Source organism: Acipenser ruthenus, chromosome 20 (assembly GCF_902713425.1).
Source record: "Acipenser ruthenus chromosome 20, fAciRut3.2 maternal haplotype, whole genome shotgun sequence".
Taxonomy (NCBI): Eukaryota; Metazoa; Chordata; class Actinopteri; order Acipenseriformes; family Acipenseridae; genus Acipenser; species Acipenser ruthenus.
In genome coordinates, this window is record NC_081208.1 from 9,569,455 (window position 1) to 9,581,902 (window position 12,448).

General features: G+C 42.2%; 1 protein-coding gene across 5 annotated transcripts in view; it reads left to right on the forward strand.

Moving 5' to 3' along the window:
- The window catches only part of LOC117425524 (adipolin), a 62,558-nt gene that overhangs the window by 14,826 nt on the left and 35,284 nt on the right, over positions 1–12,448 (forward strand). The gene's annotated exons all lie outside the window — the stretch shown is intronic.

Here is a 12,448-nt window from a genome sequence, read left to right on the forward strand (position 1 = left end):
AAAAGATTATTTAAAACATAGACAAGAGCAGTCTCAGTGCTATGAGAAGATCTCAACCCGATTGAAACCTCTCATGAAGGGCATTTGTAGCCAAATGTGCCTGCAGCTGCAAAGCAACCACCCTCTCCAAGACCTTAGACAGAAACGGAAGATTTGATATTGGGCGGAAATTTGAAAAAATATTACTATCAAGATTAGGTTTTTTAAGTAATGGCGTAATAATAGCTAATTTAAAATGTTTCTGGAACTTTTCCAGAAGATAAGGATAAATTAAGAATATGCAATAAAATAAAGCAATTTTGTCTAGTTGAATCTTCAAAAGAACAGAAGGAAAAGGGTCCAGAAGATATGTGGTAGCCTTCACAGACGCAAACACACTGGCAAGCACAACAGGTTAAAAAGTTTGAGAAATGTGATGTTATTGTTCTCAGAGAAGGTAACTGGGGGCAGAAACAGCAGCAGCATCACGGATAGTTAATATTTTTGACACAAAGAAATCCATAAGCTCCTGGCAACAGGCATTGGGAAAAGGAACGCAGAGTAGAATTTACAGGGGGTCACAACAATTTACTTATGGGGAAAAAAGGACTCTGGAGTTGCCTTGATTTTCCTTGATGATATTGGAAAAATATCTAATTTTCTCAGCCCTTAAGGCCTTTCTGTATTCCTTTAGATGCTCGTGCCAGATCTGCTCATGGATCACTAAGTGGGATTTCTTCCAAGCTTTTTCCAATTTATGAGTTTGAGATTTCATAACCCTTAGCTCATCTGTGACCCAAAGGGAATTGTTTAGTACTACAGAGCCAGGTCATCAATTATTTCAGAAAGAGAGTGATTATAAACATTTATACACCAGTCTAGATCTGAGCTAGCAGATAATTTCAAGTTTTGAGACTGCATTACATTTTGAAAAGCTGTTGAAACAACTGCCAGATCCAATCACCTTGAAGAGCGGTGGGAGATAGGTCAGACGGCTGACTGAACAGTAGAAACTGAAATCTTAAAAAGTAACAAAAAATCATCAGAAAGACCCAAGTCAGAGACAGGGACAGCAATCAGGGACAGAAAGCACATATCTAGTGCCACGATGGGTGCTATAGTTCCTGTTTAGCAAACCCAGTGCTTTACAAAGTTTAAAAACATTAGAGGGAATCTTCCGCGCAGCCCCGCTCCGTAGAGAAAGGAGACTGTAAATAAATAAAAAGAGTTTCAAGTCCATATCAAAAAAGCGTGGCAGAAGGGCAGTCAAGCAAATACAGCTTGGCACAGTTTTGTAAAAACAAGCACCAAAGCGCAGCAGTGCAAGCCCAGACAGGCAAGCGGGCAACCAAGCACAGCAGCCACCAGGTAGCAGAGCAGATGCAACAGGTAGGGCAGGCAAACAAACAGAGCACACAGGCAAGCAAGCCTGCGTGCAGCCAAGCATGCAGACGGAGAGCCAAGGAAAGTCTTAATCAGGCTGGACAACACGCAGTATACAGCAGCATACACCAGGCAAGCAGGCAAACAGGCAGGCCAGCCACCATCTTTGTAAATATAAGCTGTGTCTGTTTGTTTAAATTAACCTCCCCAACACTGTCCACTTATAAGGGAATGAATTGATAAAAGAGACTCAAATCGGCTATTTGTAAATTAAACAAATTGTTCTAAAGTTGTTGTAGCCCAAATAGTCCATAGTTCTTGACATTATTTTGGAACTATAAATGACAACCTTGTACAGGGAGCTGACTAATGCTGATGTAAGACCATAAACTTTGCCTTCATCCAATTTGTATGGCTAAATATCCAAAGACTTCATCTAATACCCGCCCTGCGTTAGGCCATTGTCTAAAGCGGCCAATTTCATTATTTTTATGGACTTTCAATACCATGCAGTCCAATGTCGGACAAATTATTTCCATTGTCAGCCTTTGGAATGATGCCAGCTCTGGGTGTAACATATAGACAGGTTGTTATCAGTAGGGATTCACATATAGTTAAAGTAAACTATATCTTGCATGCCAAATACATGCATTCCTTAATACAAAGCTCACTTCAGACGAACTGCATTATTTAACCTTTTTATCTTAACCGCAGTCATTTGACATGTGGGAAGGGGTGGGGTAAGATTCAAATCATATTTGTGGTTATAAATGTTCATATCAGTGGAAAATAGTATAGCTTTGAGAAAATACTGAACGTGTGGAGGGTGTGGAGTAGGAGATGGGTTATCAGTTCAGAAGTGATCCAAACTGGGTGAAATTAAACTGGTTTTGCTTCTTCAAGAACACAGGGCCTGATTTTACACTGTGACATTATGATAAAGTATTTATGTGAAGCGATTGTGGTAAACACAAGAATTCCATGCACTTTCCATGCCGTGCACACCTATTAACTATATAGGTCTGGAATGTGTTAATTGTGAAAAAAATCTGTTTTAGCACATGTATTTTCATTTAGAAACGTGCTGTCTGGTACTGCAGGTTAAATAAATCTCTTTCACCTAGTGTACTACCAGATTCTTGTACCTAGTGTACCAGCTCTAGTGTACTACAAAATACAGGTAGTGGACAAAAAAATGGAAACACCTGGGTAAATGAGGGACACCAAGTATATTGAAAGTAAGGGCTTGCACACAGGTGTGGCCCATGCGTTAATTAAGCAAATAACATCCCAGCATTCTTAGGGTCATGTATAAAAATGCTGGACATGGACAAAATGCATATAATTATGGCTGCAAGAGGAGACCTCAGTGACTTTGAAAGAGGGGTGATTGTTGGGGCGCTTTTGGCAGGAGCTTCAGCGGCCAAGACAGCTCAACTTGTTGATGTTTCACAGACTCTCTGCGTAGAGCAGGGTCTGCATCTGGGTTGGGAATAGACTCTTTCTTATTTATGTTGTGAAAGTGTTAATAAGTTTTATTTGCTATTTGTAGCTAGGATCAGGGGCTCGTTTCTGTATACCAATACAATGTTGCATCATGCTATTACAATAGGCCGGGGCACTGTGCAAGTTTTTTTGTCCAATTAGTCTGATCATCAGCTAAATGTATGTATTTTGGGCTGAAAAATCGATTGGTGGCATTAGTTTTCATTTAGACTAAATACCAATGTCCTACCACCCCCTAAAGGTCCAAAAACATAAATCACGTCTATATTCGTATTCCAACATTGATAAATGCACAATTAAATAATTATACCTGGAGTTATTAATGATGCTAAATCCATTGGTCACCTTAGATTTATGATCTGAGTGGATATACTGATCCTACTGCCCCCTAGAGGACAAAACCCCCTAAAAGCCATACGTTTCTTGATCTAATTGTTGGAATGTAGAACAAAATGGAAGAAAAAATACACTAGTGTCATAAGATTTTCATCTTCTTCCATAAGCTTCAATTTGATAATGTCACCATATGCAAGCAAATGTTTTTGGCAGATTAGAATTGTTCTGGGAACAAGCTTAAGAAAGAAACTACTATTCCATCAATATTTGGGTCAAAGTTGCAGTTTGGCACCAGAACGTTTTTTATTGCCTTCATCAATACTTCACGGCTGAAGAGAACTTTTCGCCTTCGGTCTTCTTTGTCCTTGACCATACTCGCCTCTTTCAAGTTTGGAGTGAGCAGAGATATCTAAATTCTTGAAGGACCTGTTGATCAGTTAAGGTATCCAAGATCTGCACATTTTCTGCAGCCACTGGTCCACCATGCTTTCCACATGCAATAGCTCACTTGGCAATGAACTGATTCTTTTTTGGTTTTGCCTTGTGCCTAACATCTGAAGCTGCTTGTTTCATTATTTCCACCGTGGAATTGAATTCTTCAAACAAAGCCTTTGCTTTTTTACCTTTTCTTCTTTTGGGAAAGAAAGAAACTTTTTTATTATTTCTTCACTTGATAGGTCCTTCCATGAATCCTGGCTGAAAATATCATTTTGTTCAACGATTCAATGTTTCTGTAGTGTTTCAACAGGTGCGTTTCCTCCTGACACCTGGATCCTGTTGTCTAATCTTGCCATCTCTGATTCTAAATTGGTAAGAGGAGCATACTTCATTTTATTGAGCGTTTCTTCTGAGATAGCTGAATCACTTGAGAAAAATTCCATGGACTGAAGCTGAGTAGAGATCTTCTCTCTGATCCTTTGAGTTTTCTGAGTTGCTGCTTACCAACACTCACTTCTTGAGGGAATGACATTTTAGTGTGTTCTGACAATACCTTGAGTTTGGTTTTCCTCCTTTCCAGCTCCTGTCCACACAAGTACATTCATTCTCATCATCGATCTCCTCATTACAGAATGTACATACAGGAATAACCCCTTTCTTCACATTAATACCATGGAGATTTAACAAGGGAGTGACAAGACGCTCTTGAAAGTAGGAAACTACTTTTGAGCACAAGATGACCCATGGAGATGTGACATATGAGTAGACACAAGCATAAAGTGTGTTACTCAGAATACCAAGCTCTTCATTCATGAGCTCTTCTCAGATGGAGATCTGCTCAGCTGTGTGGCCCCGCCTTCCAAAACGGTTTGAAGAAAAGCCTCTCCAGTCCGATTTTTTTCTCAGGGTATTGTTTGGCCAGCCATTTGATGAAATGTGTGTTGGCTATAAACTGAAAGTATGACTTCCAGAAAATAACTTGCAGATGGCGATCTGTGCTAAGCAAGAGACACTGGTTGTAGAATTACCTTTGTAAGCTAGTATCAACAAGCTTTATTGACTGAGTGACTGACAGAGAAGGAGAGAGTGTGCATCAGGTAGCTGCTTTAATAAAACTGTTGAACTGTAATCTGTCTGCATCCATCTCATTTCTTTAAATAGGAGTTATTTCACCACCACATCTGAACCCCAACATTACACAATTAATCTAATATTAGCAATGTATTTTTCAGCATTGATTACCCAAGGTCCTTTTTGATAATTATTCTGTTAAGCATGTATCAATGCTGGGATATATATATATATATATATATATATATACGCAAAATTTAGGGTTTTTTGGCCTTTAGGGGGCGGTAGGACATTGGTATTGAGTCAAAATGAAAAACAGATGTCGCCAATCAATTTTTTAGCCTAAAAAACATATATCTAGCTGGTGATCAGTTTTATTCGTAGAGCCCCGGCCTAATTACAATTTCTGGAGCAGAATATGTGAAATATACACAATTATGCAATTATGGAAATTATGCAATTATGGTTGTTTCATGCATAATGACAAAGAGACCAACAAAGAGACCAAACACTACAATAATGAACCTCACAGATGATAACTCAATAGTGTATTTTGGATGAACCAACGACTACATTAAGTTGATTGTCGCAAAGTTTTGTACCACAAGCCATGGAATGCCAGCAGAAATGGGAAAGGATACAAAACAAATAGTTTGTGGTAGGAGCCATGCTGAAAGGGGGGTTTACAGCAACCTCAGAGCTGTACCTGTATTGGAAAGAACTGGCACACATCTCTGAAGAAAAACAAATGGAAGAACATTTGTACCCTGAATAAACTGCATGTTATTAAGTCCTGAATAATGTATTCCAAATCATGTATTTTTAAAAAGAATATATTCTTCTTCTGTGGCATTTAAAATGTACTCAAATTCCGAGACACCACAGATAATGATTATGTGCATTTTCAAATGTACGTCCAGTCATTATCAAGTATACATCTATATTTTTCAGAGCGTGTGCACATGCAGTGTTGGAAAATAGCATTGTGATAGGGGAGACCTGCACTGGCTATGAGGCACGTACATGATCCTGCAGGGGAGAGGTCGGGAGCCCCATGGGATCCGCCTGCCAATCATGGCAATGACACAGAGAGGTTGGGTGAGGGTGTGTCGCGTCTCTCTCTCTCTGAGTGGTCGGGAGGCGGATCTTGGGGGGTCGATCGACCAATAAAAATGACACTTTGTTTTTTCTTTGCTCTTACACTTCTAGGAAAAATGATTATTATTATTATTATTGTTATTATTTATTTCTTAGCAGACACCCTTATCCAGGGTGACTTACAATTGTTACAAGATATCACATTATTTTTACATACAATTACCCATTTATACAGATGGGTTTTTACTGGCGCAATCTAGGTAAAGTACCTTGCTCAAGGGTACAGCAGCATTGTCCTCCACCTGGGATTGAACCCATAACCCTCCGGTCAAGAGTCAAAAGCCCTAACCACTACTCCACACTGCTGCCCCACAATGACAGCGGGAGCTCTGTTCGCTAACCTGTATTAAAAACGAGAGAAAGCCCGGTTGAGGAAGACAGCCGCTACAAAGAATTAGTGCTTTACCATGTACCTCTAGTGGGACATTATTAGTTTAGCTGGGGAAGTCTGGGCAACCCCTTGAGTGATAGTGAGGGAATATCAAAGCATAACTGAAGCCCAAGCCGCCCCGGATAGCGGAGGCTGCAGTACACTGCAAGTAGCAGCACCTTTTGTTTGTAGTTTTGTTATTGTGTTTTATTTTCCTTCTTGCTTTCGCCTTTTGTTTTTGGAATATTATTTTCAGCACCTGTGAGTGCAACCCGGACTGTGTTCACCCCTACCATTGTCGGTATTCGGGCCAAGGCATAAGAGCGACTATCCTCAATCGAGTGGGGGCTTCTAGAGGAAATTTCGAGAGGAGGTCTTTCCCTGGACCATCGCTCATCGCCTGAAGGATTACACCATGGGATGGCTGAACCCGGATGTGACCACCAAAGCCAGGCTGGTGGAGGTGACTATGGTTGAGCAGTTCCTGGAATGCTTGACTCTGGGGGTGCGCCTGTGGGTGCAATGACAGGCACCAGCCACATTGGATCAGGCAGTACAGCTGGTGGAATGGTACCAGACTGCGGAACCAACGCCCGCTAAGCCGCCTGGAAAAGCCGGTACTCCAGCATCACCCACATGACTGGCACAAGGGAGGGCGAAGGGACTGGGGGAGGGGTAGCCAGGTATTTGGTTGGGGCTTGATGGTGGGAGCTCCCGGCCCAAGAATCGGGGCAGGGTGGGGTCACCAATGGGCTGTTGCGGTGTTGGACCGGGGTCTCGCACGGCCACTGTACCGTCGAGCCCCTTTGATGGCTCCTGTTTTCCAACCTCCTGGTGAAGCTTCAAGCCGAGAAACCAGTCCACTGAGGTGCTGGAAATGCCAGGAGGTGGGCCACATTGCTCGGGATTGCCCTACTATGGAATGTGACCTCACCTGTCCAGGTAAGAATGTTCAATTACCTCAGTCACTCCAGCAGACACGTTTTGTCATTCCTGTGACAGTGGTTGGTACACAAACCCAAGCTTTCTTGGATTCAGGGTGTGGTCAGTCCCTAATACAAGAAGGGTTAATCTCACCGGGTCATAAACAAATAACGGGACAGGTTCATATTAAATGCATTCACGGGGATATGTGCACTTATCCAAAGATTGCTGTAAATTAAAAAATTGGCCAGTAGGTCACGCGAGTACAAGTGGGTTTGTGTCCTCGCTTGCCAGAGACTGTCATTCTGGGGCGGGATTGCGAGCAGTTCAAAGATTGGTTGGCTGCTGTGACGGCCCTGTCCTCCCTATTGGCTTAGAAGGAGGAAGTAATTGGAGAGATCTTTACCTTTCACGACCCTGTGTGGTTTTGCCATAGATTTAAACTCCGAAAAACGAAATGGGAATGCCGGGCCGCTAAGAATGAGAGTTGGCAATGGAGGGAGTCTGAAAAGTTTCAGGTGGGGGCGATTGGTGAAGGTTCTGGGGGGCAGGCCGAGGAGCCAGCACATCGACCTGATCCCGAGCTGGAAGCCAAGGGTGCTGATTTTTTAGCTCACTCCCATGACTTCCGACTCGAGCGAGGGTGTGACGACATGCTGGGCAGGCTATTTGACTAAGCCGCTGTGATCAATGGCCAGACACCCCGCCATGTACCAGTTGCTCATTCCTCAGCCTTTCAAGGAGGATTTATTGCAGTTGGCTCATGCTATTCCCCTGTCTAGTCATTTGGGAAGGGACAAAACCAAAGCGAGTTTCGTGACATGGTTCTATTGGCTGGGGCTGGATGGTGATGTGAGGCATTTCTGTGAACGCTGCAGGGAGTGCCAGCTGGCCAGCCCTAGAGCCGTTCCACGAGCCCCACTGGTGCCGTTGCCACTAGTGGAAGCTCTGTTTGAGCGTATTGGGGTGGATATAGTTGGACCGCTAGAGAGGAGTGCGCCGGGATACATGCATCTATTGGTCATTTTGGATTACGCTACGCATTATCCGGAGGCTATTCCCATCCGCTCTGCGTCTGCTAAATCTGTTGCTAACGAGTGATCCCCAAGGAAATGCTGACAGACCAAGGTACCAACTTTATGTCATGGCTGTTCCGCGGAACATGTAAACTTTTGGGGATTAAGACCATCAGGACATCAGTTTACCACCCCCAGACCGATGGGCTTGTGGACCGTTTTAATAAAACCCTGAAAAACATATTGCAAGTGACGTGCACTACTGGGACCAGCTGATTCCTCCCCTTCTCTTTACTATCAGAGAGGTGCCCCAGGCTTCCACTGGGTTTTCTCCATTCGAGCTGCTGTATGGGCGGAGACCCCGGAGCGTGCTCAATCTGGTCAGAGAGATGTGGGAGGAGCAGCAGGACAATTCGACCAATACAGTCCAGTATGTGTTGAACCTGCGCAAACGTCTTGAGTTTGTGGAAAGTGGGCGCATGACAATTTGCTCTGAGTCTAAACTTCTGGCGAAGTGGCAAGGACCTTTTGAGGTTACACGCCGGGTTGGGACGATGGACTATGAGATCTGCCAGCCGGAATGGCAGAGAGAAAAGCACATTTATCATGTAAACCTCTTGAAGCCCAGGATGCAACAGGAGGCATTGTTAGTGGTGCAAGTCGATGACGTCACAGACCTGGGACCTGATCTTTCTGTTGTGGCGAAAACTGGGTCAGTACAGATTGGAGACAATCTGACACCAAAACAGAGATGTCAGACTCGGGCTCTGGTGACGGAATTTCCTGATGTGTCTCTCCAGTACCGGGACAGACTCAAGTAGCCCTGCATCACATTGAAGTTGAGCCGGGGGCGCAAGTTCGCCAGAGGCCATACCGTATATCTGAACGGAAATGGCAGGTAGTAAAAGTGGAAATTGACGAAATGCTCAGGTTGGGGGTAATAGAGGAGTCCCAAAGTGACTGGAATAGTCCAATTGTTTTAGTGGACAAGCCAGATGGGTCGACTCGGTTTTGCATTGACTTCAGCCGAGTCAATGAAAAATCGACGTTCGATGCTTATCCCATGCCCTGGGTAGATGAGTTGCTGGAGCGTCTAGGCACAGCACACTTGATGACGACACTGGATTTAACAAGGGGTACTGGCAGATACCCCCAACCTTGGAACAGCGGGTTATACCAATTTAATACCATGCCCTTTGGGTTGCATCATGGAGCTCCAGCCACTTGCCACTTTATATACATAAACAAGCAAACTGGACTTTTACCAACACTGTAAAAATGATATTTAAAATACTCACAGTGGAAAATACAAAACAGTACTTGAAATGAAATGAACCACAATTACTTACCCTAAGTAACAATGTAGTGCAACTAACAGACCACAAAAAGTATTGTGTAAGTACAAAGTGCAAACATATCCGAGCACCTAATGCTTTCTCCTAATACTACTACCTCAGGCACTGTCTCCAGGCTGCTGGCATCAGTGATCTCCAAACCTGGTCCTGGAGCTGACAGAACTAAAGTAACATCAGCACTGGTTGCCAAGGTTACACTTCATCACTGTACTGGAGTTGACAGAACTAAAGTAACATCAGCACTAGTTGCCAAGGTTACACTTCATCATTGTACTGGAGCTGACAGAACTAAAGTAACATCAGCACTGGTTGCCAAGGTTACACTTCATCACTGTACTGGAGTTGACAGAACTAAAGTAACATCAGCACTAGTTGCCAAGGTTACACTTCATCATTGTACTGGAGCTGACAGAACTAAAGTAACATCAGCACTGGTTGCCAAGGTTATACTTCATCATTGTACTGGAGCTGACAGAACTAAAGTAACATCAGCACTGGTTGCCAAGGTTACACTTCAACACTGTACTGGAGCTGACAGAACTAAAGTAACATCAGCACTGGTTGCCAAGGTTACACTTCAACACTGTACTGGCTAACGGCATAAGCATATGTCATTTATTCCTTTCTTGTTCTTGGAGCACCCTGTGCAGACCCACAGTCTTTATCAAATTATTTATTTGCAGCAAAACCATTACAAACATATATATTTACACTAAGACATATGATTTTAGATGTATGTCTACATTTCACATGACATATTGCACAAGTGTGCTTCCAGTGTTGTTACAAATGATTGGTACATCTAGAGTTTGTATAAAAAGATTTCATCACTGTCACAAAGACGGCCGGAGTGGGTGGCGTCAGACCAGAAACAGGAACACAAACGACAGAGAGATGGGGTTTTGGTGAGGCTGAACGCGTGATCGCGTTCAGCATTTAATAAACAGAACAGAAAATAAAAGGTTGGAACAGACAAAAACACTGGACACGGCACTATAGCCAAAATAAATAGACATACAAAACGACTAAACACTAAACAGACGGTGCAGGACAGACAGACGAACAAACACGGTGAGTGAAAACACTTAACTATTCTTCTTATTATTATTATTACCTCCGTCTCCAATCCCGTTCTCCACTCACTGAACACCAACCCCCGACTGAGTGAAAATGTGCATCTATATATACTGTTGTGCTGGGATTCAATTACTAATTAATTATTCACTTGAATCCCAGCACGTGAATTAATTCTGTGCAACCCCGTGCTCACATATTACATTTTAAATGCACGTGCGTGATGTGCAATCCCGTGCCTAAATACAAATATACACTTTTTAAATACACGTGAAACACAGACCCGTTTATATCCCGTGTACCAATGACTATACACCAACATTTACACACGCACGCATACAACACACAATTGCACACAGAGGCAGGGCACATTGCCACAATCACTTACCTAAAACATTTGACAACTTCCTTCCAACAAAAGTCGAGAGATTGAAATTTGTATTCTATGTTGCTGGCAGTTTCCTCCAAAATCATTATCAAAATACAGTGATCAGTTTGTCAGTTCACACTAAATGAAAATGAACTGACTGTATTGCATTTAGTGGAGCTGTGAATAAGATGATAAGCATGTAATAGTGTAGCTTTTTTTAGGCAGCAGTATAATACAATCAGAATCTATATAAGTTATATTTAAATATAAATGATGCTCCATTGACAGTGGAGATAATAGCCTTAATACACATTATTCTGTTAACCCTGTGTTTCATTGCCTAACTTTTACTCTGCTCTTCGTTTGTTTCTATTTTTTCTTGGTGTCTGGAGATTTGTAATTTATAAAGTACTTCAGATTTGTGCTTTCACTACAGAAGTGAAATGATTTGTGGCAAGTGACAAGTGACCAGTATATAAAACATGACAGAATTGACAGCATTTCATGATAATTAATAAATGAATAAAGACATAAGAAAATGTAGTTAGGGTTAGGGATAGGGTTAGGGATAGGGTTAGGGTTAGGATTAGGGTTAACTCTGTCAGTAGGGGTTGATGAGATATTGGGTTGTAATTTTGGATCCTTTTGACATTTTTAAACATGTTTGGTGCTGTTTTGCTTCTCGTATACAGTAAGCCTGTATTTGGTGTAATGTTTTTGTAGAGCAGTAATATCATGACATTCTGAGCTACACAATTCAGAATACAGGTAGAACTGAGGGAGTCCTCGGCTCATGACATTCTGAGCTACACAATTCAGAATACAGGTAGAACTGAGGGAGTCCTCAGCTCATGTGTGATCCATCGCTCCTTCCAGTCCTCTTCGAGATGTCTCACGAAGGAACGAAGTGAACACTGAAAACATGCCAGTCATAGGAAGAGCAGTGGTCTTTTTTTAGGGGTGAGAAATATATGTATATTTAAAAATAAAAAAGCGCTTAGAAAGCGTCATTGTCTAAATAAATGAAATTCTGCATTTTCTTTCCTACAAGGATTTCCAGAAGCAACTCAGGTGTATCGGCTGTGTTTCTTCAACAGGAGGAGTAGCTTGGGAAAGAGTGCAAAAGACTTCGCCAGTTTCATTGTTCACAAATGCTATGAAAAGAAATACCATTCAAAATGAAATACACTTTTAACATAATGTGTGCATCTTTCATATAGGAAATGTGAGATTTACAAAGCGATGATGAGAGGTATTAGATTTCCTGGTTTTGATTAGTTCTGTGTATATTAAGTTTAAGAGTTTAAGAGTTCCCTTTTCTCAGTCACATGGGTGAATACCAAATAGGTTCCTGCTTAAATTGAGTGTGAATTGAAAGAGGTGTACACTGTTTTCTGTAATGGTTTTAAGGTAGAGGAATTTTAGAACTATGTGTGAATAATGTCCCTGTGTTTGACTGTTCTTGCAG